We start from the raw sequence: 27,980 nt of genomic DNA, 5'->3' as shown, positions 1-27,980 counted from the left end.
ATTACCTAAATTTGTATTTGACATTTGATAAAAGTACTAACTTAAAAACATTTGCAAGAAATTTTATTTTATGTTCTAGAATTCTTTAGTTGTCTGCTGTGGCCTGGTGTTTGTTGTAGCTAGAGTTTTCCTGCCTGGCCCACAGTCAGGACAAATCTCTCTCACCTGCCAGTCCCACAGCCGCTCAAACCCGACCAAGTAAACACAGAGACTTATATTGGTTACAAACTGTATGGCCATGGCAGGCTTCTTGCTAACTGTTCTTACAGCTTAAATTAATCCATTTCCATTAATCTATACCTTGCCACATGGCTCGTGGCTTACCGGCATCTTCACATGCTGTTTGTCATCGTGGTGGCTGGCAGTGTCTCTCTGACTCAGCCTTCCACTTCCCAGCTTTATTCTCCTCCTTGTCCTGCCTACACTTCCTGCCTAGCCAATGGCCAATCAGTATTTTATTTATTGACTAATCAGCAACACATTTGCCATACAGAACATCCCACAGCAGTTTGTAGTTCTGCAAGAAAAGATGATTCCGGGAGATGAGCTTAAAAATAAAGCAGACACTTAAAAATTTCATTATCAAACTTATGAGAACACTGTTAAAGGCTAAAACAAAACAAAACAAAAGGGAGTTAAGGAAACATACTGTATCTGTTCAGTACAATATTGTCCTCCCACTTAAACTTTCGTAACATAGTGAACTATTAGTATTTTAAGATTGAAAGAGCAATATATAAAACTATGCTGATCTAAGAACTCAGTTATGGTATCAAAATATGCTGACACTGGAGGAAAAGTCTTCACATTACTAATGGTGTTACTGAATGTTATTTTCTAAAATGCTTATTTACCTTTGTTCAGTGTCTGTGTTTTACTTTTATGACTGGAAATTGATGAACTTTGAAAATTGCTGTTGATATTACTGCCCGTTGAGAGTTCTGGGGGCAGATTCAGGAGTTACTGCTGCTGATCGATGTGCTGCTGAGGGATGGTTTGGGCAGTCATCTCTCCATTTCTCCTGTTCTGTCACTTGGGTCCACGTTATACAAGCATTTCCTTGTGTCGATAGCTTCCGACTTTGTGACTTGTCTGTCCTTTCATGAAAACAATAGGGGCCATTATCCCAAACGACACCAAGGCATCAAAGAGAGCCAAGTACAACTTGAAGACACTTCAGGGACTTGAGCAAGTGGGTCTTGGAGAAGGGAAAGTTGTAAGCAGCTTACTGAGTGTGGTTCCTACAGTAGAGCCTCTTCTATGTCCAGCAATTAGCATCCAAAAGCCACACTTTTACTCAATTCATCGGTAATAGTTTTCCCTGCACACCGCTGATTCTTTCTTATTTCTTGTATTTATCATTTGGGGTGTTTTTTATTCTTTTTTCTTTTAACTTTTTTTAATTGATTCTTTATGGGTTTCACATCACACATCCCGATCCCACCTCTCCCCTCACTTCCACCCTCTGCCCACAAAAAAAAATATAATTTTGCAACCTCCCCCACAAAATAAAATTTAAAAGTAAAACCACCCCCCTAAAAAACACAAAACAAAAAAACAAACATACAAATAACAACAACAACAATAATCTTGGCGTGGAAGCCGTCGTGTGGTCCAGTGAGCCCCACAGTATATCCTTTAATCCATACATCTTTGCTTGTCAGTGTTCATTGCAATGAGTCACTGGACTGGCTGGAGGCCTCTGGCTTCTGCTGCACTATGGATACTAGGCCCTCACTGGGGCTCCTCTTGTAGCCCTGTGTCATGGAGATCCTGCGGCTTTGGATCTGCAGGTCTGGCCCTGCAGATCCAAAGCCCTTCACATGCTCCAGCAGTTCATTGATGAGCTGGATGTTGAGGTGTACTAGCTCATAGCCCTGTTTCTGGGCCTGGGTGTTAGCTGGGTTGGTCAGCCTGCCAGCTTTCTCTCATTGTCACTGCCAGGGCAAGCTCTCCAGCCCTGCCCTGGCTAGCTCTTCCAGTTCAGCAGGCAGCAAGGAGGGGGCCAGTTCTCCTGCTCTCATGCCCTTGGGTCCAGCTCACCCGCACCTACACCACCACGGACAGCTCTACTGTTTTGCCTAGGTGAGCCTCAGGGCACAGTCTCCCAGTTGCACAGTTGGTGAGGGGTAGGGCCAGCTTTTGCATTCTCTTGCCCTAAGGTCAGCTCTCCTGTTTGTTGCAGGTGGCAAGGGGTGGGATGAAGGGCTGTTTCCCTCACCCGTGCCATCACAGGGCATCTGAGGGAGGGACCAGGGTCAGCTCTCCTGCTCTCACACCCACAAGACCAGTTCACCTGTGCACCCACCAATAAGTTCAGCTCTAATGTGCTGCCTAGGAGATGTGCAGGGCCTGCTCTCCAGAGTGTTGCAGTTGGTGATGGGCAGGACCAGCTCTCCCTAGTACTACTAGGGGCATCTCTTGGCTTTCAATAGTAACAGGAGCAATGAACATCAACACAGATCCTGGCTGCTGTAGGGCCAGGGACCCAGACATGGTCCTCAGCTGCAGTTCGGGTCCAGACAACACCACAGCCCTGGGTGGCAGCACAGGCCACTCAGGTCTGTATAGCCGAGGTGTCAGCTTGATCCTCAATAACCAACATGAATGGCCTCAGGTGTCAGCCCAGATTTCGGGCCTCTGCTCAGCTCTTGGTGGCAGCAGCAGCCTCGGACGTCAACTCAGAGCCTGGTCACAGCAGGGCCACAGACCCAGACATGACCCTCAGCAGCAGACCGAACCAAACCATGGTCCTGGGTGGCAGGGCAGGAATCCTGGATCAGCATGGATCCTTGAGGGCACATTTCTCAGATACTGACATGGTCACAGGTGGCCCAGACTCCAGGCATCCTCAGGGCCCTTTGTGATAACAGGAGCCATGGACATCAACACAGACCTTCACAGGTGTGTTGGGGCCCTTGGTAGCAGCCCAGGTTCAGACGTCATCATGGCTCTGGGTAGCAAGCCGGCCATCTATGTCAGCCTGTTCCTCACTGTCCTCACCTCTTCAGATCTGCATCTCTCCCCAGCACACGAATTAATCATTCTGCCTCTCTCTCTCTCCCATTTCCCCAGTCTGTACTCACTCATCATAATGGCGCCCAACCACTGTTCTCCATGCACCCTCCCAGGCCTCCGGATGTTTTTCATGCTTAAGGCAAGTCCATCTGTCTAACTCTTTGCTCTTGTTTCAATATTTAGTCTCAAATGGCACAGTTCTTATTTCATCTGCAGATATCTAACTACACTGTCCTAGAAAAACTTAGTGAAGTGTTTTAAGGAAATGATTTACTAAAATAAGCCATTTGGGGGTCATTTTGCATGATTATTTCTAAGAATAAAAGTTGTTTCTTAATGTGGAACAAGTAAGTCATGGACATTCTTTCTTCCAGGCATTTAGAGCAACAAACCCAGAAAGAAGGAAATATAGCTCTCTATATTCACTGCCGTCTTTTTGATTAATGAAAGGCAAAATGATAACTTGTACTCAAATGAATGAGTTCAGCCATTTGCATACAGACTTCCCAGTTAGATCATTTATGTTCTAAATCTATCATATTGTCATGAAACCGCTGGAAACAAAGCATACTTAAATCTTGTCTCCTGAATTGTTGGATTTGGTGATGGTGTGTTGAACTGGAATATTTTCAAGTCATAATTTTGGTACAAAGGCCTCCAAAATTATAGAGATGATAGATTTAGAACTAAAGCAATATGTGAGTTAACCTGCCCTCCTCATAATGTACTGGGTATACCATACTTGACAGGATTAGCCACTCTAGTATGTTGGGGTTTTTGTTGTTGTTTCATTGTTTTGGTGTTTACATATGTAGCTTGTCAGTAGGAAACACCAGCAAAAGCAAGAAGGTGAAAATATGTACTATTGTTGGGTTCTATGAAAAAACAAAACAAAACATACCCAATTCTGAAAGAGTCTCATGTTAAAAGAACATGATTTTCAGAGAGAAAGTTTCTCCAGGTACCACTGTGACGTGCGGCAGGACTGGAGAAGATGGCCTGCCTCTGAATCTTTTGTGTGTGTTGTGAGGTGAGTGGAGGGGACCAATAACAAATACCATACATTTAGCTACAAAAAGCCATAATTTCTAATTTAGAAAAGAGATAAGATTGTTCATCATGTGACTATTTATAAATTAAAGTTAATATTTTATGTATTGTAGCTGTAAGGAAACATTTTAAAGTGGCCAAATATCGGGAAATTCCATTTTGTTTCATTAGAGAAAGCATCCAGGTGGATAAAAGAGTTTGGAGAAATGAAAAAGTAGGAAGAGATATATTGACTGTTATGAGGTGAAATATGACTTTGTGATGAAGAAGAGGTCAAAGTATATAGAAAAATGGGAGAGAAAAATAAGTTAGGATATTCCAATTGAACAAAATCAGACTAAGTTTAAGGGCGCTAAACCTTAACCAAGGTTTAGCCAAGCTTTATTTGATAAAAATTTTAAAACATATTGTGCTAGACTAAGTAGTCATTAGGATTCACTTGGAAGATAAGGATGAGCAACAAAGAACAAAACTGCCTAGAGGAGTCGAGGAAGGATATGGTCTTGAGTGTGATGAATTCAAGGGAATGCAAAGCACATCTTTGTGCTTGAAAATATTCATGCACTGTCTCAAGATTCATATTTGGTACTTGTTACCTATTGAATTTCTTACATGTCATGATAATAGAAGTAAATGTTCTTGAATGCAGATTGAATGTCTTAAGTTGAGTTCCCAAGAAATAGACTGTAAAGTAAGGATCAACTTATTCTGGGAGATGGATTCCAGGAGAGGAAGGGAGGGAAGGAGGGCGAAAGGGAAGGAGAGCGGGAGAGACAGAGATAGAGATAGAGATAGAGAGAGAGAGAGAGAGAGAGAGAGAGAGAGAGAGAGAGAGAGAGAGATCCAGATGAGGGCACATTAATAATGAGTTTACCACTGTTGAGGCTTATTCCTGAGACCCATGATTGACCCTAGAACTCCCACTGTATTTGAGTTTTGAATCCACTAATGGGTTACACCATGGGATTAGGTCAGAGTCTTCAAGATTTAGTTATTATAAACCGCCCCAGGCACACAGCAGAGGTATCCTCAGTCTAACAAGTTAACAGCGAAGAAAAACCATTTCCTACCATTTCCTGCCTTTGGATCTTGTAAATAATTTGGTCTTCTAATATCCTACAGTAAAATGTCAGTGCTGAAGTGACCATCAAGCTTTACTAATGAATATTTCATTTGTCTTATCACTTGATAATGAGTAGAAAAATGGTCTGGTCCCAGGCGCTTCGGGAGCCGCTGGTTACCGTTCCGGCATGGCCAAGTCCAAGAACCACACCACACACAACCAGTCTTGAAAATGGCACAGAAATGGTATTAAGAAACCCCGGTCACAAAGATACGAATCTCTTAAGGGGGTGGACCCCAAGTTCCTGAGGAACATGCGCTTTGCCAAGAAGCACAACAAGAAAGGCCTGAAGAAGATGCAGGCCAACAACGCAAAGGCAGTGAGTGCGCATGCAGAGGCCACCAAGGCCCTTGTGAAGCCCAAGGCAGTTAAGCCCAAGATGCCAAAGGGCCCCAGCCGCAAGCTCAGCCGTCTCACGTTCATCGCTCATCCCAAGCTCGGGAAGCGGATTAGAAGCTACATGGCCAAGGGTCGTAGGCTCTGCCAGCCAAAGCCCAAGGATCAAACCAAGGCAGAGGCCTCAGCTCCAGCTCAGGCTCCCAAAGGTGCCCAGGCCCCTGTGAAGGCCCCATAGAAAAGGTTTCTGTCTGCCAGACAGTTGGACTGGTGTGACACACCTACACACTATTTGCAGATGATCAGGACCCCATGCTGTTTTTACAAATAAACTTGAGGCAGGATCTGTTAAAAAAAAAAAGAAAGAAAGAAAGAAAAATGTATAGGAAAAGGACACGGGAAAGGAAAAATCATTGAAGAAATCTATGCAGAAGGGATAGTAAAGAGTTCTCAAAGATAAATTTGTAAGTTCATGGGTGAGTCATAACAGTGAAGATGCAATAATAATTATAAATATGATAAATATGCCTGTATCCTAGAGAATCAGTGAAACACTTAAACTGCCCTTTCCTTTTCCTTTTCTCTTTCTCCCCTTCCCCGTTCCCTCCCTCCCTCCCTTCCTTCCTCACTCCCCCTTCACTTCTTTTTCCTTATTCTTGATTTTTATCTTCCACAAAAGCAACTTAGGGAATAAAGAGTTTATTTCATGTCACAGTTCCAGATTATAATCCATCAGAGCAGGGATGTCACAACAGCAGGGGCTGAGAGGAGTTGACCATGCTCTTCCATAATCAGGAAGGACCATAAATGAATGCAGGCTAGTGCTCAGCTTATTTTCTTTACTCTTACACAATCCAGGATCCCCTGACCAGAGAACGGTGCTATGGTAGATGAGTCTCCCCACCTCAACTAACAGAATCAAGACAACTCCCTACAGATGTGTCCACAGGTCTGTGTCATAGAGAAAATCTCTCATTGAGACTCCCTTCATGGGTGATTCTAGATTGTATGATATTGACAATTAAATCCAACTATCACACTCCTTCACTTGTTCTTTCTCTTTACCTTGTCTTTTCTTTTCCTTTATTCCTTCAAAAACTTTAATTCAATTCAGTTCTTCCCTTTATCCTCCTGTAGAATCTGTTCTGCAAATTTTGGTAATAAGAGTTCAAAATAGATAGTTCTGATTTAGAGAAAATTATTCTAATTATAATGCTTAGCAAAATGCTTAGGATTTTGAATATTTAATCCAGATCCATACTTATCTGGCCTTAATAGGAGCCTAGGGCAAGCATAGAAAGCTAGAGTCTGGCAAAATCCAGGGATAGATTGCTGAGTGTTTCATTTACTGGGCTGTGAACTTTTAGTGCCCATGCTCACTGTTTTCCACAAACATTCAAGAGCAATTATGTGTAAAGAGAGCTGTCTCAACTACAGCATCAGTCTCTGTCACTTGCTATTTCTTCCATTGAAGTATTAAGGTTGAGAGTGAGCATACCATGGCTGACTACCTGTTCACATCTGATAAGATAAAAATGTAGATTATTGAATCTACTTTTAGAAAGCAACTACTAGTTTTAAATATTTTTCATTGGATTGGATTTTTGTATATTGTATACAAATTATGTATATTGATACAAATTTGAGACTGATTTTGTTAGAAAATACTGTACATATATTTCTAATCTTGTTCAAGGTATTTTATCTATACAGTTCGTTTAACAATGTAATGCAATTTGCTAATCCTTGAAAGTTATTATTACCAACTAAATAGGATATAAAGACATAAAAGTAGTTAGTCATTACAATTGAATTTGTAGTCATATTAGGTATGTTTTCAAGGTCAAGCAGAGATATATTTTAGATAGACATGTCATCTTCAAACACTTCAGAGATCTACAGAATATGGCATTTAATATGTTTTAATAACATAGATTTTTTTATGACTATAAGACATGCTTGTTCCTGGCAGCACCAATCTACTTCAGAGAAAATGATGGGCATTGAAGAAACTCCATATGAAGTTTCCTTTCATTGTGGCAAAAGTTAGCCACTGGGCAAGAAAATGCCCTTGCATTGACTGCTGACAGTATGCTGTCCAAAATGGACAAGCAGGACACAAAAGAAAGGACTGCCAATACTTGCCAAGACAAGATAGGAAGGCTCTTTAGAAAATCCTGTTTGACAGATGAGTCTGTCAGACACGCTGAGCCTGTAGGCCGAAGATGATGCCCCAATGTTGCAGAGAAACCTCAGGTGACTGTCCAGGCAGCTGGCTGTTTCTGTCATAACTCACATTTTTTTTTTCGAAGTTGCTTGTTTGCACTTCTTGTTTTACTAGGTAGTATTATTTCCTTCTCAAGTCTCTGAGGGAGTTGAAGATTAGATAGGTATAGTATTCCTTGTTAATAAATTCAGAAAAAAAACTCACTAAAGAGGTGTAAAGTGTATAAGTTTGAAAGACATCAAAAGATAGTTTTGGTAATGCAAATTAGGATAGAAGGTAAATTTGATACAATCCTTTGGATTCACAAAAATAGGATAGATAATGGAATATTTTCTCTGAATTTGTCAAATGCAAATGTATGTATTGTCAAATGATGTATTTATTGCTTGTATATATTGTATATAGTTATTGTACTTATTGTACATAATTTTTCTTATATTAGTTATAATTTTTTAATATTTAATTTTAGACAAAAAAGAGGAAAATGTGATGATATTTTATTTGTGCACCCCAATAAAGCTTATCTGAAGATAAGAGGAAAAAGCCAGCCACTATATTAAACATAGAAGTCAGGCAATGGTAGCACACACCTTTAATTCTAGCATTCAGGAGGCAGAGATCCATCCAGATCTCTGTGAGTTCAAGGCCACAGTGGGAACAGAGTCAGGTGTGGTGGCACATGCCTTAAATTCCAACACTAGTTAACCATAAAGGTCTGGAGGTCTATGCAGACAGACAGGAAGTGACAGAGTTGGGCAGGAATGGGAAGTGATGTAGCTGGATGGAGAGAGGGAGTGAGATGAAGAACAGAAAGGCATACAGGCATGGGTATACAGGAAGTAGGTCTCTTTGGAGACTGAAGTGTGGGTGAGGTAAGGTTGGCTGTGGCTTATCCTATTTCTCTGATCTCTCAGTTTTAACCCCAGTATCTGGCTCTGGGTTTTTATCAATAAGATGGTTCAGTAATTTGTCTTACACATGTCCTGTTATGAGAGCATGGAATGCTATCTGCTCTAGCCTGCTACATTGTGTTTCCTCATTGTACAAAAGCACTAAGACTTTAAAAGGATCAGTATCATGTAAATAATATTTTTATTTATATATTATAGCATTTATTATAATTTTAATTAAGTGAAACCAGGAAAAATTACCGAAAATGTTCTCAAAGTCAGTTATAGAAGTTGTTTATAAAGTTTTATAATTTTTTCCTTTTAGTTTTCTTTGTTTTGATTTAAATATAGTGTTTATTATTTGTGAAAGTGTCATGAAAGTAGAATCTTTCCTAATGATTTTTTTCTTTTAACTAGGTTAGTATATTTACTTACCTCTGTATCAATGTGTAATCACTAAATGTTCTATGTAGCTGGAGTTATCTCCAGTCCCATCTGGCAGCCACTCAGACTCAAATAAACACATAGACGCTTATATTATTTAAACTGTTTGGCCTAATGGCTCAGGCTTTTTGTTATCTAGTTTTTGTATTTTAAATTAACCCATATCTATTAGTCTATAAGTTGTCATATGGCTCATGGCTTACCAGTACCTTACATCTTGTTTTCATGGTGGCAGCTGGCGGCGTCTTTCTATCTCAGCCTTTTACCTCCCAGAATTTTCCTCCTCCTTGTCCTGCCTACATTATCCTTCCTGCCTGGCTACTGTCCAATCAGTGTTTTATTTATCAATCAATGATAGCAACATATATTTACAGCATACAGGACATCCCACAGCAGTTCTATACTTCAGTTAAGTGTTTTCTCTAATCAACTTAATTCCATTAAACTTTCTTATTCAAATACCTACATTTACATTTATCGTATTGTATTCACATGGAAAAACCATAATTCCTCAACTTGAATATTAACATTGGTTAAAAACTACTTCCCTCCATCCTTCTCATAGTCTTTCTCATAGGTGTATTATAGTGATGGCTTGTCATCCACGCACAAACCTCTATGGTGTCAATATTGGAAGGAGAGAATACATACATCAGCAGCAGGTGCCATTTATGGTGTGTGCTTACACACAATGCCAGACAAATGCTGCTGTGGCTACAATTATAGAGTTGATAACTACACTGTAACAACATGGAAAAACTCCGACTAGTGTGTGTTAACATCCACTGGTATTTCTCCAGGTTTTATCTTGTGTTTTCTGAATGAGTAGTTACTGGACAACTATAAATAAGACCTGAATGTTATGAAACTATGTAGCATTTTGGTGCATGCTTTTAATTCAGGACTTGGGAGGCAGAGGTAGGTAGCTCTCTGTGAGTTTTAGACCAGCCTGATCTACACAAAGAATTCCAGGCTGAACAGGGCTACATATTGAGACCCTGTCTTAAATATATATAATATTATTTATAATAGAACTTACAAGATACAGAATCTGTAGAAAACAGTTTTCTTGATGATGTGATTAGAACTGTAACCAAGAAAATCAATGAATTCTGAGAAATAAATCAACTGGTGTTGCTTTACCAGTGAGACGAGCCGCCTTGTGTTACTATAGCTGTATTTATATGCAAAATCAATAAATCAATAGTGAACATGATAATAAAGGGGTATTATATAAGATGTTATTAATGATATGTATCTGTTAAAATTTAAAATTAAAAATTATTTGAAAGAGTGATATCACAAGAACAAACTTTTACTCCTCTGGTGGCTTATCTTTTATGTTACTCCCTGGAGACACCTGAAATGAACTGTATGTCTTTCAGAAGTATTCTATTCTCTTAGGTATGTAAACTACAGGGTTTGTTATGTGTAAACAACGATTTATCTTTCTATATTCTTGGCATACAATATCATTCTCATACTTTGAAATCTTTCTTTTATCACTTAATGTTTTTTAGATGTTATTTGATATTGATAAATCGTAATTCCAAGTCTTTTTTAAAAATTAAGATTATAGGGCTTGAGAGATGGATCAACAGTTAAAAGCATATACTGCTCTTCCAGAGGATGTGGTTTGGTTCCCAGCACCCACAATGAAGGCTAACGCTCCAGCTCCATGGAATCCCAGGCCCTCTTCTGGCCTCCCTGAATGTGTGTGTGTGTATGTGTGTGTGTGTGTGTGTGTGTGTGTGTGTGTGCACATTCACACACACACACACACACACACACACACACACACACACACTTAAAAACAATAAAAATAAATCATGCACAAAACCAAAGACCTTGGTTTAGATGACCAACATTTTATAAAAGCCAGAAGTGTGTGCCTCTGTAATCCCAGTACTCCTTCAATGAGATGGGAGTTTGAGTTAGAAGATCCCCTAAAGCCCACCAGCCTGGTATGTACAGTAGTGAACAATAAGAGATGTTCTATCAAACAAAGGAGAAAGTTAACATTGATACCTCACATTGTTCTCTGACCACCACATGGATGTTGTGAGACATACCCACCTTCATACTCACAGACATACAGACACACACACACACACACACACACACACACACACACACACACACACTACACAGATTAAAAAATTATGAGAATATAATATACTGCATGGATATAAAGTACACATGTGTGCATATTTGGTATGTAATTGTCAGGTAATGGAGATGTTTTTGTAATTTGCAACAATGAGAATTTCCAGCAATCAACATTTTTATATATATCTTTATAGCAATGTAATCTGTATTTAAGGATAAGTTATTAGATGCTTGACATCTATTTTTAATTTCAGAAATATTAGTTAATATTGATAGGCTGCAGATGAACTTTTCTTTTTTGGGCTACCAGCTCACAAGAAAATGACAAAGGAGATTTATTATTAATTATGAAAGCTCGGCCTTAGCTTAGACTTGTTTCTAACTAGCTCTTTTAACTTAAATTAACCCATATGTTTTATTCTATATTCTTCCACACGCTTGTTACCTCATCTCCATTATGGCCATCCTGGTTATTCTGTGTCTGGCTGGTGACTCTGCCTTTCTTCTTCCCAGAACTCCCTCTGTCCAGAAGTCCTACCTGTATCTCCTGTCCAGCTATTGGCCATTTAACTTTATATTAAACCAATCACAGTGACACATCTTCACACAGTGTAAAGGAATATTCACAATAGACACTTGTAGCACGAATCTTAAAAGATCTTATTAATAAAAACAAACTCAGAGCCATGTATGGGTGTGAACACTGAATGATCAGAGAAGCAGAACAAGCCACAGCCACCTCACCTCGCCAATTCCCCAGCTGATCCTGCTTCCTCAGACTGGAAGCCTTCAAATGAATCTCAGCTGAACTGTGCTACTCAAAAGCCTAACAGCTTAACCAGACTCTAGTTCCTGGTCCTCACACCTTATATACCTTCTGCTTCCTGCCATCACTTCCTGGGATTAAAGGCGTGAGTCACCATGCCTGGCTGTTTCCACTGTGGCTTTAAACTCTCAGAGATCTGTATGGATCTCTGCCTCCCAAGTGATAGGATTAAAGGCATGTGTGCCACCATTTTCTGGCCTCCATATCTAGTGACTGTTCTGTTCTCTGACCTCAGATAAGTTTATTAGGGTGCACAATATTTTGGGGAACACAGTATCACCACAGACATTGACCATAAGCAGTTCTATTAAGATATTGCTAGTTAGAAAGAGATCCTAAATTTCATGTTATACTACTCACTTATTTACTCCAGGACATATTAAATGTATTGTGTTCATGCTTACAAATAGGCTTTAAAAGTCCCTGAAGGAGTTGTTTTTCATCTTATACTGAGTAATAAGGTGTGTCTGGGAGTGAGTCTCATTCCAAATTCTTTTAACTTATAAAAAGAAACACTTGTGATTGCTGCTTCTTTACCAAGTATGTGTGAATAATCTTAGTTTTCCTACAATGGCCTTTAATCCCCATAGGAGTAATTTATTGTAAAACCTGATATTCAAACAGAATCAGAAACCAATAAATAATTCAAGCAGTAATGATTAACATAGTACCATATGGGGTGTCATTTTAAGCTATTATTTCACAACTATTTTAAAGATTGTTCTTTGAATAGCTTGGAATCTTCATATTTTTCATGTAATTATTTTTTGGTTATCTGTATCTCTAGATCAATTTTTCTTCTCTAGGACTAATATATTTGACTTTTCAATTCATGTTATTCTTCTTTCCCACACAGAGGTTCAAAACTGAAAATAGAATCTGCAAGAGTTATACTATAATCTGAGTAGAAGCAGAAAGTCAGGAGGAGAAGCAAGAATCACTATTGAGCAAACCTAAAACCGTGAACACATTTTGCTTGCACTAACAAATACCTCTTGAACACAACCACCTTAAATAGACAGGCTAGGTTATTGCAATAAACCAGAAACCATTTAAAAACAGTTTAGGGAAAGCCCAATCTTTTCTTGTGTAGACATAATCTGTATTCTTAGACTTTGAAGATCAGGCCTATAGGCTAACACCATTTAGTGGTGACTAGGATAAAGTGTCATTTTGTGACAATCCTGAACAACTAGCCTTAGGGTGCCATGAACTGACAGGGGCTCAGCAAAGTGAAATCATTCTAAATGACACCTCTGCACTACTCTGGAAAGTTGACTTCCAAATGAGAAGTTAGCTATTGAAGACACACTTGGCTGAGTAACAACAGATTTCTCTGCCTTTGCAGAGTGACTTCACTTTTCTTTCCCCATCATTCTAAACTTAACCATTTATGCTCAGGAAATTTCAATATACACAAAAAGGAGTGAGAAAGGCAGAGAAACAATTATGAAAGGTGTAGTTGAAAGGTGTAGGATCATTTCCTTGTAATGGTTATGCCCACGTATACACTATTCAGCAAAGTTTAATGAATGTTCTATTCACAGAATTGACAGGACTGAAGAAATTAAGTTTTGACAGAAATGTGTTAAAACTGGTGAGCTAATGCACTTGTATTTTGAAAGTATTTCCAAATGGATGATTTATCAGATTTTGCTATAAAACCAAATAAAAGGAGTCAGTCTCAATTATAGCTTCTGTCCTGCTTACAGAGACCCAATAGCATAACAACCAGTTAACATTTAACAAAAGCACCCCAAATAATCAGGAACACTGCTCAAAGATTCAGAAACACTTGGTGATTCAAGAAACATTTACTGAAATCCATGGTGCTGGAAAAACAAGACTAATATGATCCCTGTTTTTAACCTAAATTTGTTCCCAAGATGGATACATTGATTAAATAAACATATATGCTCACAATGTTATTTCAGACCATAGTAAGTTCTGGCAAGAAAATAAGTTTATTACAGAATGTGCCTCATGTAGGGGGTCTTGCAAGGAGGGTCCTGGATGAGGACATACTTTTGCTAAAACCTGAATAAGGAGAAGGAGTTTACTATGTGGAGATTTGGAGAAAGAGATTTCTATATAGAGATATTGAAAAGTTACCTAATCTTTGAGATGAGAGGGGCCATATCATGCTCAAACGGAAGAGCATATGGTGAAGGTACAAGGGACAGTATAATTGAAGATAGGTCAGTGTCGCTGGACATTTGAGCACACTGTGTAAAGATGTGTCACTGTTTTACCTTGCCTGCCTAAGGCACCTGATTGGTTGGATAAAGAGCTGAATGGCCAATAACCAGGCAGGAGAGGTTAGGCAGGACTTCCTGGGAAAGACAGGAACTTGGGAAGAATCAAGGCTTGAGAGAGATGCCAGTGAAACACAGAGAGAGTTGGACATACAGAATGGAAGAGAGGTTAAAAAAAAAGTGTAGTGGAACATAAATTAATAGAAGCATGTTAATTTAAGTTATAAGAACTAGTTGGGAACAAGCTTCAGGTAAAGCCAAGCTTTCATAATTAATAAGAAGTCTCTGTGTCATTATTTTGGGGCTGGTAGTCCCCAAAAGAAAGTCAAACTACGAGTCAGAGAAATAAGGAGGAGATCCAAATATCTCTAATCTTGAAGTCATGGCAGTAAGAATTTTGTTACAACCACAATAGGAAGACATGAGGGGCAAAGTCTATTTGCTAAGGGTATGGAAATGGTGAATGAGAAGAAGAGAAAAATCAAGTACTTCTCTTCAGATTTGCCTTGAGCAGCTGGAGTGACAAAAGGACACTTACCATGGGAGGGGAAATTAGAAAACCTATTTTCATCACATGAAGTTCATGGTGATGCATAGCTGCCCGAGTGTTCTTGACTATAAGACTATATGCAGCTCAGGGAACTCGGAACTCTGTGGGTTCTTGCTCCCAGCAGAGATCTAGCTAAAGGGAGAAACAGAAGAAAAGTCACTTATCCCTTCTCTCAACGGGGATTTATTGACAGTGGCTGCCGTAAGCACTTAGGTCATAGCAGACATGGCTACAACAATAAACCAGATGGAGTGTTGTTATGCACTGAAGTTTTCTCCTTTCAGGTTCAGTTTCAAGAGCGTGGGTGAAGAAGTCGATGACTCACTTCCGTTCTGTCCGAGCTAGTTCAAGTCTGGCAGCCAGCTTGGTCTCTGCTGTCTTACTCTTCTCTGGAACTCATTGGAAACATTCAGAAGCAGACTTAGTGGCCTGGATCAACAATATCACCTGCCAAAGTCCTAGAACTAAAAAAAAAAAAAAAGTATGCACAATGAACGGTATTATTTAATGTATTTCCGCTCTTTTATTAGTTATTATTTTATAAAGTATTAGAATGATGTCTTTGAGTTTATGTGGTTTTTAGAAATAATTAGACACACAAAGTGTGCCAAACAACCACGCAAACATTCTTGAGTAATTGGTTATTATCACTTCCTTGGAATTTAATTGGGGCAAATTGAGATTTTTGAATCTAAGAAAATACCTGGTACTTCTCAATATTGTGGCAGATTTGTTTTTCAAGAGAAGATTGAACCAAAGGAAGAAGCAGAAGAGCAACGTTTTTATGCTCTAATTAAAACTAATTAAAATTCAGGTAAACAAAAATTGAGACTATAAAATACAGGCAGACTGACTGCTCAGCTTTCTTTGCCATCCCGCACCCCCCTCAAAACCGGTTTCTCCAGTTTGCATCTAAATGATGCTATCATTAGAGTCAGTTGTGCCAAATAGAGATTACTGTGTGCGGTAGTCATAGTCTGGCTTCCTGTCTGGTGAAGAACTGTTTCATGGTGCTAATAGACCAGAGTTAGTCAATTAGACCAGCATTTAAAATCTGGCACTGCCATTCACAGGCTGGATGACCTAGGGCGAGACACGTGCTCTCTCTGTTCCTTCCTTTCCTCCTCCGTGTTTATCTGAGACTTAAGTGAGCTAATGTAGGAAAAACAGTGAGAGCAAGGCCTGTCCCAAGGGAGGCCTTTGCTTATGCATCTAAAATCAGTCTGAGTGCTAGAGACTTCTAAGCTTTGGAATAAAGCAAGGGTAAATTAGACAAAGCCCTTACCTTTGTGGACTAGAATGGCCATAACCTTAATTCCCTTTCTTATTTTGTTTCTAGGATGCCTCTCTGTAAAATAGTCACAAAGAAGAACAAAAATATTGTAAATGTAGTTTTTTTTTTTAAATCCAGGAGAGCATTTTAACCAGAGTCCACATTACCTTTCTGTTGCTGAAAGTTTTCCTGTGTCCCGCCCAGTCTGCAGCCTCTCAGACCCAAATAAACACACACAGGCTTATATTATTTTTAAACTATGGCCATGACAGGCTTCTTGCTAGCTAGCTCTTATATCTTAAATTAATCCATTTCTATCAATCTATACGTTGCCATGTGGCTTGTGGCTTACCAGTATCTTTACATCTTTCTTCTGGCAGGGTCCTGTCTTTCTCCTTCCTCTCTCTTTAGTTGGAATGTCCTGCCTAACCTTATTCTGCCTCACCATTCACCAAATAGCTTTATTTATCAACATATTCACAGCATACAGAACATCACTTTAAATCTTTCTCTCTCCATTCTCAGTCATGTGAGGCAGCTAGAATAGTGTCTAACACTGGCATAGACTTCCTGAAGACTCCTACTGCAGGCTTTGCTTAGATCCAACAACAAATCTTCAGAACCTGATTTGTGGAGGTCTGAGAGTAGGAGTTGATGGAGAAGGTGCTGAGGGACTGCATTAGCAGCAGCACCTTTGTTTCCTGACATCTTTCTCCTCTTCTCTTACCTGCCCATGCTTTTCTGCTTTTATTGTTCTTTTTCTTCTTTCTTCCTTTCCCATGCTTGCACTATTGATGTTACATAAAATACAGTAACCATGGTGCCAACTTAAATACCATGTCTTCCACTACATATTCCTGCTGCTGCAAGTTGAGAGAACTCTCCCTGCTCTGTAACTCTGTGAACATTTCTGGTTATTCTCTCTCATTTCTCTGCATGCACACGCGTCACTCGAGCATCTCTTAGTGAAACAGCTCAAACGGGAAGCTAAGATCTGAAGCCAGGCCAGGGTTTCTCAATGATGAGACTTGAATTCTTTTTGCTTTATCCCTTCCCTCTTTTCCTTAATTCCTAACTTCCTGTATTTGACAAAATGTTGGGATAAAAGAAGATTTATTTTGACATACAGTTTCAGAGAATTCATCACATGGGGAGCCGGCTCTCTTGCTTTAGGTATAAGAAAAAATGAGAGTACAGACCTGGTTACTTCATGAACCATTTGAAGGCATGCTTTCAGTGACCCTCTTCTAAGTTCCACTTCCTAAAGCCTATTCTCTCTTCATGGGTTGATCCATTAATATGCTAAGTGAGCATATGATTCAATCACTTCTCAGTGGTGCCACCAACTGGGCAAGTCTACTACCCAGAAGCCTTCTTTGGGAATACCTCCTGCCCAGACTCTCCCTCTTTCCCTCCCTCCTGAAGAGGCTTAACTTAACATTAATACAGCCATGACAGGCTGCAGACTAACAATGCTGGAACTAGGCCTCACCATTACAATAACCAGGAAAGGCCACAAGCTGTACCCTGTGGGGAAGCAATCAGAACTGAGACAAACAAGTACAAGATGCTCTAAAACATAAAGGATAGCTTACAAAATCTGTATTTAAGTAGCCAATTTCCTTGCAGCAACACCAGTACCAATCCCTGTTTGACAAGACTTCTGTTACCTCACTCCTGTCCAATCAGGAGTTCAACCCTCATCTGAATCAGGAATTCCCCTGTACCCCCCATCCTTTACTCCTTAAAAACTCTGCCATAACTGAGCTCAGTGCTCTCCCTGGTGCAATTGCTGTGCCGCAATGGACTGGAAGCCCAAGCTTAAACTTGCAATAAAGGCTCTTTGCTTTTTCGTACAAACTTGGACTACTGGTGATCTCTGGGGGGCTCACAACACGGGTGTAACACCTCTTTCCTTCCACCATTTCTTTTTCCTCACTTTCTTCCTAGATTAAAACAAATTTAGAGGACAATTAAAATCAGGCACAAACATTGAACATAACAAACTATCATTTTAATCCACAAATTACAATGAAACATAAAATATAATTGTCTTAATTATAAGTTTATGTGAAATTTTGTTTTAAAAGTAATTTGTAATAGATTATGGTTGTCTCATGGTGGTCTTAATTTTTTTGATGATCAAGATTTTAAATAGAAATGAAAGATTGCTTGTACAAACTAATATATGCAAAGAAACGACCAGATGTGTAGTTTGAGGTCTTAAATGATTAGAGGGTGAATGGTTCCCTTGCCTGCGTGATTTACCCTGTGTAGGTAAAATAAGTTGTGAAAACATTATCTGCATAAAAATGAGACATGTCACAGGAGTATAAGAAGATGCAAGAATAGAGGTTTTTTTTAATTAATAGATTTTCTATTTGTTTTACATATCAACCAAAAATTCCCCTGTCCTCCCTCCTCCCACCTGTTAGCCTTTCCCCGCAACCCACCCCCAGGAATAGAGTTTTGTAGAAGGTTGAGGAAATTTGGGGAATAGAACTCAGATTAGCTCAGAGCTGGGTCAGAGATCTTGGCTGTTTGAGGCTCTCACAGAGTAACGGAAGCAATGAACCAAGAGACCCAGAAAGAACGTCTACCCATCCAGAAAGACCGAGTCTTCATAGTGGTAAGGGACTTCTATCAAAGAACAGTCCTGGTAGGAACAAGGAGATGAAATTTAAGAGTCTAACATGTTTGGGGAACATATTTGAATCATCTCTTCCCATAATCCCTTTTGTTGAGACCCTCATTTTTTGTGAAGCAATAATAGCATGTAGTACCAAGTAACTTATCACCCATTTGTCTGAAAACTGGATGTAGAAGAGAAGAAACAGAGAAACCATACAGAGAAAACCAGAAACAAAAAAATGATGTGAATGTTGAGGGAGCAAACAGTTCTGTTCTTTTACATCAACCATACTCATGAGTCTGTACATACTTCGTTCTGGCTTCTCTTGACATATAGTATTATTACTTGATATGCCTTCATTTATATTCTACAAGTGGATTGGATATTTTTGCAGTTGGAATGGTCTTGGTTAGGACATTAACTGTACATGTTGATAGCTGTTAGCGTCCCGTTGTCCTAGGAACACAGTGAGAACCATATCTATTTCCTCATCACACAGTTGGAGCAAAGTCTGGGCAGTTTCCAGTAATTTCTACTGGAGCTGAAATAAGGTAGAGCAGACAATTTTTAATGAGGTCTGGAAATAGATAAATAAGGTGTATTGTTGAGAAATAAGCCCAGGTCACTGAAACAATGGGTCCCTTCAAGAACAATAGCCTAATATGATTCAAATTTCTCTGTTTTGTGACAGACATAATATTAGGCGACTTCATCTCTTTTATGTATTCTAGAGTCCTTATCTACATAGTCACTAGTGCCACTGCCATGTTCTAACCTCTAAGAACAGAGAAAAGAGAAGGTCAATTAAAAACTGAAGAACCAAACCTGGATTTGGGTCACACTGCTCAGCAGTCACATTGTGCTAGCCAAGTTGTAGCTATTCTGTCTTATCCAGCTGCAACAGATGCTGGATAACATACTCTTTAGTGCCGTGGCTGCACACAGAGGTCAATAACTTCTGGCAGAGACAAGAACTTAGGTGGGGCGTTAGTTCTAGAATGATTAGCATGGTTGGTTTAATGTACCATTTACTTCTTTTTCATGTGTTATTTCTTGCCTTTGTTGTTGAACATTTTGTATTTCTAATTCATTAAAAGATAATTTGTGTGTGTGTGTGTGTGTGTGTGTGTGTGTGTGTGTGTGTACACGCACATGTATGTGTGTGTAGCAAGAGTTTGATGCCCCATGTCTTCTTGAATCACCTTTCCACATATTTTTTGAGACATAATCTCTCACTAATTGTGCAGCTCGCTGATTTAGCTAGGTTGGGTGGCTATAAGCTTCAAGGGTCTGCCTGTCTCTGCTTCTCCAGCACTGGAATTTCAGGCCTGTAACCACACACGGCTGTCAACATGGCAGCTGGGATTGACCACAGGCACTTACGCTCCTGTAGCAGCCACTTTTGCAACTGAGATATCTCCCAGCCCTGTTAAAGGATAATTAAATATTAAAATTAAATTCCGGTTCACTTTGATTGGATTGCTAGTAGCTTCATTGAATTTTAGAGGGTGTCATCAACTTTAGGCCAATGAATGCCAATCTAGACCTCTAGGTGAACCAGCAAAGCAAGTGTTTTCTGTCTGATAGGGCTCTGTCAATCAGAGGCTGCTATTCAAAGCAGAAATATATGCCAGCTGGTGCTCGCAAGTGGCAGTAACATGCAGAATATGCAATGCAAACTCCTATAATTCATTTAACTCTTCAGAAATGACGTGATAACTCTGGCGGGGTTGTGGAAGTCACACCTCTACAAGCACAGTAAAAGCAACCAGACAAATGAAAGCTCTGGAAGATTGCAAGAACCCTGATTTGAAGGAACTACTTGTAATTTGGTTTGTTTTTCATAAACAGCATGGCACACGCTGCCTTGATAGTACATAAAGAGACATCGTGAGTTTAAAACAGCAAACATCTAACTTTTCCACATTTTTTTATTCTTAGATTTGTGAGTCAGGAGAGAGGACTCACGGTTCCCTGTTCTGACCCCTGCCTTCCTTCAGGTGCTGCTGTCCATTGTGATAAGGCAAGACCCTGGGCACATGTATGTCTTCTTGTCAGATACAGCTTGCCTTAAAGGGCCCAACCAGAAAAGGTTCCCATGGGGTTAGGTGGATGAGATTCTTAGGAACAGTAGGAAAAAGCGAGGTTACCGAGGGAAGGCAATGGGGAAAGAAGTCTGAAAATTGCCATTTTGGAATCGTTCTGGATTCCAAGGCCTGTTGTTGTTCCAGTATTTGTAATGTTTAAGTCTGTGGTGGTTCTTTGACCTGAGCATTTGTCGTAGGTATTAAAAAATGTTTCTGGGTGGAAAGACGGCTCAGGGGTTAAAAGCACTGGCTGCTCTTGCAAAGGATGCCGGTTTGATTCCTACCACCTACACAGAGGCTGACAATCATCTGTAACTCCTGTTCCAGGGGATCTGTCACCCTCTTCCAGCCTCTGTGAGCACCAGGCAGACATGTGGTACACAGGCATACGTGAAGACAAAACATCCACACCCACAGACTGCTTCATTAGTCCAGGTTTTGTCTCACGATCGCCTGCATTTGAAGTTTCTCTGGGCCTGCCCAACTTGCATATGTAAATTTTCTGCCCAGTCTTGCCTCATATTTTCTAAGCTGACTCCATTTTGTGTGGTCCCCGTGTATCTATCATCCCAGGTGGTCATACAGCCATTTTAATTGTGTAGAACAGACCAGAAAATAGTGTAAAAATGGGTAAAGAGAGATCATGAGGAATTTCAAGGTAAGAAAGCAGTCTTGTAAAGTGTGGAATAAGGACTTAAATGTTGGAGTGGCCTCCGATGGAATAACACCGATGTGGTGCTGAGGCACTGAGGCAAGTAAACTTGTAGTTGATCCCCAGGAAACAGCAGAGGGTGAGGAGGAAGCCTTGGGCAGAACTTGTTGAGCTGCCCTATCTCTGAACTCTCCTTAATGTCTCTGAATTCCTGCATCTCCCGCTTCTGAACATCCTTCTTGACAGGCTCCCAGCGCCTTAAGGGTGGCTAGCAGCTCCTATACTGGTCTAAGTTTTGGTTTTGTTTAGTGCTAAGCAAGATTAGAAAGGTTAAATGAGTAAGAAAGACATTCGGTCAGAGAAGTCAAAGACATCCCAGGGGCCGGGGAGACAGCACTTGGGCAAGGCACTCAGATTCCCAGTACCCATGTAAATGCAGGGTGGCTGGGGCAGCCTGCTTATAATTCCAGTGCTCAAAGTCAGAGACAGGAACCCCAGAACTAGTTGGCTATGGAGACTCACCATATTGATGAGCTTTGGGTTCAAATGAGACCATGTCTCAATAAATAAAGTGGAGAGCAATGGAGAAAGACCCCCAACTGACCTTATGCTTCCAAATGCATGTACGCATGGTTGCATGTGCATTCACACACATATACCCTTCCTGTGCAAAAGCATGTATACTCATGTATTGTGTACTATATACACATACACATGAAAAAAAAAAAGGAAATGACAATTTAAAACAAAGCATTCTAGTCTCAACCTTCAAGGAGTCTGACCTCTTTTTGATTAAAGTAAAACAGTGAGAGAAGATAAATTTGTAAATGTATAAGGCAACGTGCAGGGTATGAAGTCTGAATTGCATCAGTGAATTTGATTTTACCATGCCACAAGCACTGCCCCTCTTGTTTTCACACTGTGATTTAATTATTAAATTCTGTCCTTTAGAAAAACACTGCATAGATGTTTTAGAGTAAATGCCCATGCTTTACCTATATAAGAGCACCCTGGGGACATCCTCTGGAGCATCCCAAAGGTTCAACACATGGAACCCTTAAAACTAGTTTCACATTCATTTTTCACACCATATTTGTGAGTAGACGTTATATCTGGAGTTTAAAAAAAATACTTGGCAGATTTATAAGGATTTCTTTTAAAAAAAACTAAAATTTGAAAATGTCCTTTTAGCATATAATGTCATGTGCACTGTGTGTGGAGACGTGGGCATGGAAAATATCTTTCTGGGGAAAACAGTGACACCTGGAAGCCTTCTGCTAGCTTCCAATAAAAGCGCTTCAGAAACTGCGGATCAGATGCTCTGCAAATGGGCTTCTAGTTAGCATACGGTGTCAAGTACAGTGTATCCTGCTATTTTGATACACATTGAAAAATAATTTCATTACTCATTTTAAGAAAATCTTACATGGATATTTCTTATCAAATTTACTCTGAAAAGCTTTCACAAGTTTTATCTATTAAACAGCAGATTGTCTCCTATAGGTCCCCCCAGTCCTCAGCAACCTCATCTGTTCTCACCACTCCTTATTACCTTTATTGTCTCTTGCCTCCTTCACGCCTGTCACTCAGACTGCTAGCAGATAGGTTCCACATTGATCTCACTCATTCCCCACACAAGATCTTACTTAACCTTATTGCTCAGAAGGAAGAAAAGGCTATGTAGTGGCACCATGTTTTAAAGTTTGAACAATAAGCTCCTGGAGTCTGAAGAGAACACTGTTCAAAATCTCCATACTGACTTTCTCAGTTTGCAGAAGTCAAAAGGTAATTGTCACATAAATCAGCAGAAACTGTATCCAAATGCTACAGTGAGTATACCTCCCTGTGAGACAGAGCTTTTAAGAAAAGAAGGCCTGTGCACAGACAAGTCACAGCAACCACATGGGCTGGTGTCCTGGCTTCTCTGATTTCCATAGCAGAAGCTAAAGATGTTCCTAATTGACCTTAAAGCTTTAAAGGGTGATCCGGAACAGGTTTTAAGTTTCTGTGCTGACATAACCTTCTAAGGAGTAATTACACTTTAAGCTATTTCTACACTCATGGTGTGGAGACAGGTATGGTATAAACAAGCCTGTTAGCATTCCCTGCTGGAAACACTGCATTCCACTCGCTGCCTTTCCACCATTGTTATCTAAGGCAGATGGAAGAGGGTTATTTAAAGGTAACTATTTTTGTGATATGGGAACTATTTCAAGTGGGTTGAAGTTGCCAACTGCCACATAGTTGAATCCACAGATGAGTGTGAAAATTATTCCAACGAGCTCTTACTGACAACCTTTTATAAATTAGACCTCAAATCTTCACCATGGTTTGAAATAGTGGAAAAGTTTGGAGAGAAAAAAGTGGGGAGGGGGGGACACCAAATCACCTTGATGATAGAGAAGAGCCTGTGTCAAGTAAATATAATCTGTTATTTTAAGTTGCAATTTAATTAAAAGTTCTGCAAGGATTTTGTTTTGATCCACAGCGTGCAAACCTGTCCTGATTTGGAAGCACGTGATTTAGGGGTTCTATATTGGAAACAGAACTAAGAGCCATGTTATCTCATTTCAATTCTCACAAAAATAGGTGACTAAAATCCATGCTATTTTTCTACCTCTGTTGGTTCATAATGATGAACTGTAAGTTCAAATAATTCTGTTTCTTATGCAGGCTTTCTTCTTGCTCAGGAGACCAAGCAGCTTGTGTCATTATTCTGGAAAGTGATAGGGGTAGGTCTGTGAAACACTATTTCTTGATAAGCTTTTCAGGCGATTGGGTGATTGTGGCTGGTAACCCTCAGGCCAGTTGGGGATCGTGAAGCATTTGATCCATTCTCTATTGTCCATGCTTCCTGAAGACAGGGTGCCTGCTAGAGGTTTGTGGCTATGCTCCTGGTACCTAGCATAGCTTTGTACCACTTAGACTCTTTGGTTATTTCAAAAGAATGATGTTCCTGAAAGAGTGTAGAACGATCTCCAATGCCCACGCTCCCCTGTGCGTGCGTGTGCATGTGTCTGTGCATGTGTGTTTGTGTGCTTCCCAACCCCCCCCTCCATGGTGCGCAAATGCACACCTGTGAGAATCGGTCCCCTCTCAAAGTTGTACAGATCCTCATGTTAAGCCTATCATCACTTCAGCTAGACTACCTTTCTGTATGGTATGTTAATATTCTGACAAACTTCTGCAGTTCTCAAACTTACTTGCTATTCAAACCGGACTTAATGAGCGGTTTGCTGGCCCCAAGCTACATGGCCATCTGTAAGCCAAGAAGCGAACCTTCAGGAGGAGCCAAAGGTACAGACTGACACATCGAGTTCGGACCCACAGTCTCCATAACTACGACACAGCTCCCAGCCTATGGTATTTCATTATGGTGACCTTCCCAACACCTACAATGGGCTTGGGTTGAGCTGAAGGCTTTCCTATCTAACAAATTCCTGACCAATGCTGATGCTGTTGATTTGGGAGTTCTACATGGTAGTCTTCCAGACTTGAGAATCTCTGTGGGCCCAACTTGTTTCAAGTGAACCACTTGAGGCACAGGAGTTAGGATAGCGGGTATGTATCTCTAGGAATCCTCATGTTAAAGCAGATATAGGCAGGAAGCCTCGGTCGTGCCAGTGTGTTGGGGTCTACAGGTGCAGTTTCTCATCTCTTCCCTTACAGTTGATAACTAGGAGGCATATTTGAACAGCAGTCAGTTACTTCCACATACCCAGAGCCGTTCCAGAAGTGGATTTTCCTGTAATCTTTTGTTTTTTTTTTAAGTTGTATCTTAGGAGAAGCTACTTTCTGTTAAAATGTAGGATGGTAGGAGGCTGGAGAGATGGCTCAGAGGTTAAGAGCACTGACTGCTCTTCCAGAGGTCCTGAGTTCAATTCCCAGCAACCACATGGTGGCTCACAACCATCTGTAATGAGATCTGGTACCCTCTTCTGGCCTGCAGTCATACATGCTATATACATAATAAATAAATAAATCTTTAAAAAAATGTAGGATGGCAGAATTAAGATAAAAACAAAATCAATGGTCAGTACAATTCCGTCATTTCAACAAACTGAACGGAGCAGCTCATGGTTCATCACTGAATCAGCTCATGGTTCATCACTGAATCAGCTCATGGTTCATCACTGAATCAGCACATTCATCTCTTCCACTTCACATTTACATGAGTGGAATCAATCTATTTTTACATTTAAATAGTAAAGCCAGTAAGATCATGTCCATCCTTGTCTTTTTTCTCTTTACTGGGACTGAACTCATGGCCCTGCACAAGCTACTGTTGAGCTCTGTGCCTTCTGAACTTTATAGTAGACTTCAGTGTCTTATATTTGGAATCTCAAGAATCACAGGATATCTCTATGAAAAGAGTGCTACACTGTATTCCTAAAGCTTGCTGTGAAATAGACTGGGCAAGCACAGGGATTTTTATTTTTACGCAAGTTGTTGGTAAGTTTTCAGGCTGAAAGTCTGAGTACTACTGCATGAAAATCACTGACCTGGAAAAATGGGAACATAAAAAACGTCAAAGCTCAGCAGCTAGGCAACTAGAGAGGTTCAAATAGAGCCGTGTGCAAAAAACTTAGCTTGTATTGGGCACATGCGATAAATGAACTTATATGAATATTGAACCTCGTTTTGAGTCAAAGTAAACACCTCTGTTACGTTTCCAATGACCTCCTTCCTCTCCTTATTTCTGAGGTGCTCGACTCCTCATCCAAGTTCAACCCAGCTCTGAGTTGAAAACAAAAGAGAACTTAGTACATACATAAGAATGCAAGAGAGAAGGGAGACAGAATGACTGATTTAGGGTACAGAAACAGGGTACGGGATAGTGGGAAGGGCTACAGTTTGCCCTGCCCTGGCCATCAGCACCTGTAAGAACCAGGCTTCCTGTTTTTATAGATACATACCATTAGTTTAGACATAGGACTTTTTACAGTTTTATTCAGTTTCAATATTTTATAGTTTATCTAACATCTAACAGATGTTGAGGAAATTTTAGGACTGACAGTGGAAAGCCCAATACTATTTTTACATATTTCTTCTCAGTTTTTCTGAGACAGGGTTTCTCAGTGTAGCTCTCTGGAACTTGCTCTGTAGACCAGGCCTTGAACTCAGAGATTCACCTGCCTCTGCCTCCTGATTGCTGGGATTAAAGGCATGTGCCATCACCACCCAGCAGAGTTCTTTGTGAGCCTTGGCATTTTTTTTCCAAGAGAGGGTTTCTTTTTGTAATTTTAGGTGTCCTAGATTCATTCTGTAGACCAGGCTACAGACTCAGACCAGACTCAGAGATCTGCCTCCCTCTGTATTTTACACTTTCCTAAATCAGTTAAGTAACAGACAATAATTAATAGTTAGTAGATATTGGGATTGCAAAGGAGACACCCAATAAATAATATTCCTCTTTCCTATCAGGATTTTACATATGTTGAAAAGCAAGATAGATAGGTGACACATAGATGGTAGGTATTATGTAATTATTAACAGAGGCCATGTTGGCAGACATAGTTCTAAGTCTTTCCTACCAACCAGGACAATGCTGAGCCAGGACGGACTCCCAGCAGGACTCAGAGCAGGAGGGGTTCATCTCTGTTCTTCATGATTTCTGTCCACAGTCTTATCCCTTGGCTTTAATGGGAGCAGTTACTCATTCTCCATTTACTAATCAGGAAGGTCTTTCCTCAGGGGTGGAACAGAGTGAGTAGAATATGGACAGCAGCAATCATGGGTGATACTAGATCTTGATAGACACCCCTGAATAGAATAGTGACTTTCATTTCCCAATTCCCTTACTATAATGTGGCATGTGATGAAAGTGAGTCACTTATGAAGTCACACAACTTGGATAAAGGAAAGCCAAATTGAAGCTTGGTTCTGCATGCCTCTTACCTCAGCACTCCTAAATTCTCCGCCAAAATGTGACTCTGGAATTGCATGCCCTGGGGTGTGTACACCAATCTCAAGATGATAGGGAGGGAAACTGAGTCCATGTGAAAAGGCGGGACTTTAGCTGTGGTAATCAACTCTCACTGAATCCATCCCTTTGGGTATAGAACGTCCATGTGATGGATGCACACCATCCATCCCTGGCTTTGAATCACAACCTCATTGCATCCTGCTGGAACAACAGATACTTCGGAATCATTTGGTATAATCCTTCCCTCGAATACCTGTACTGGGCTTTGGATTCTTACTAACACCAGACTGTTATGTTTCTTTATGGAGACTCAGACTTATTAGACTGAACAGGCACAGAAGCACATTGTTTCTCAGTGTACACACTTTTTTCTAAGTCAGCCAAGCCCTGTGGTCTTCAAGTGCGGGGAAAACTACTTTTTCTTAAATCTCATTAAAACTTTCAAATTCAGAAATGAGATGGCAAAGACGCTTTGGTAAATTAAAATTCATATCTAATTCATATCTGCTCACAGGCACAAAATGCTAGTAACAACAGATGCCTGTGACTACAGTGACAGATTTATCCTAAATCTGGATACAG

The 27,980-nt window shown here is 40.2% G+C and overlaps 1 pseudogene; it reads left to right on the top strand.

Annotated features, from left to right (window-relative positions):
• Positions 1-5,303: 5,303 nt before the first annotated feature.
• On the top strand, positions 5,304-5,780 carry LOC128113287 (60S ribosomal protein L29-like; annotated as a pseudogene).
• The last annotated feature ends 22,200 nt before the right edge of the window (positions 5,781-27,980 follow it).

Source organism: Peromyscus californicus, unplaced genomic scaffold, assembly GCF_007827085.1.
Source record: "Peromyscus californicus insignis strain IS unplaced genomic scaffold, ASM782708v3 Scaffold_18__1_contigs__length_77618521, whole genome shotgun sequence".
NCBI classification, from domain to species: domain Eukaryota; kingdom Metazoa; phylum Chordata; class Mammalia; order Rodentia; family Cricetidae; genus Peromyscus; species Peromyscus californicus.
The sequence above is the reverse complement of the archived record's forward strand: the minus strand, read 5'-3'. Positions and strand labels throughout refer to the sequence as shown.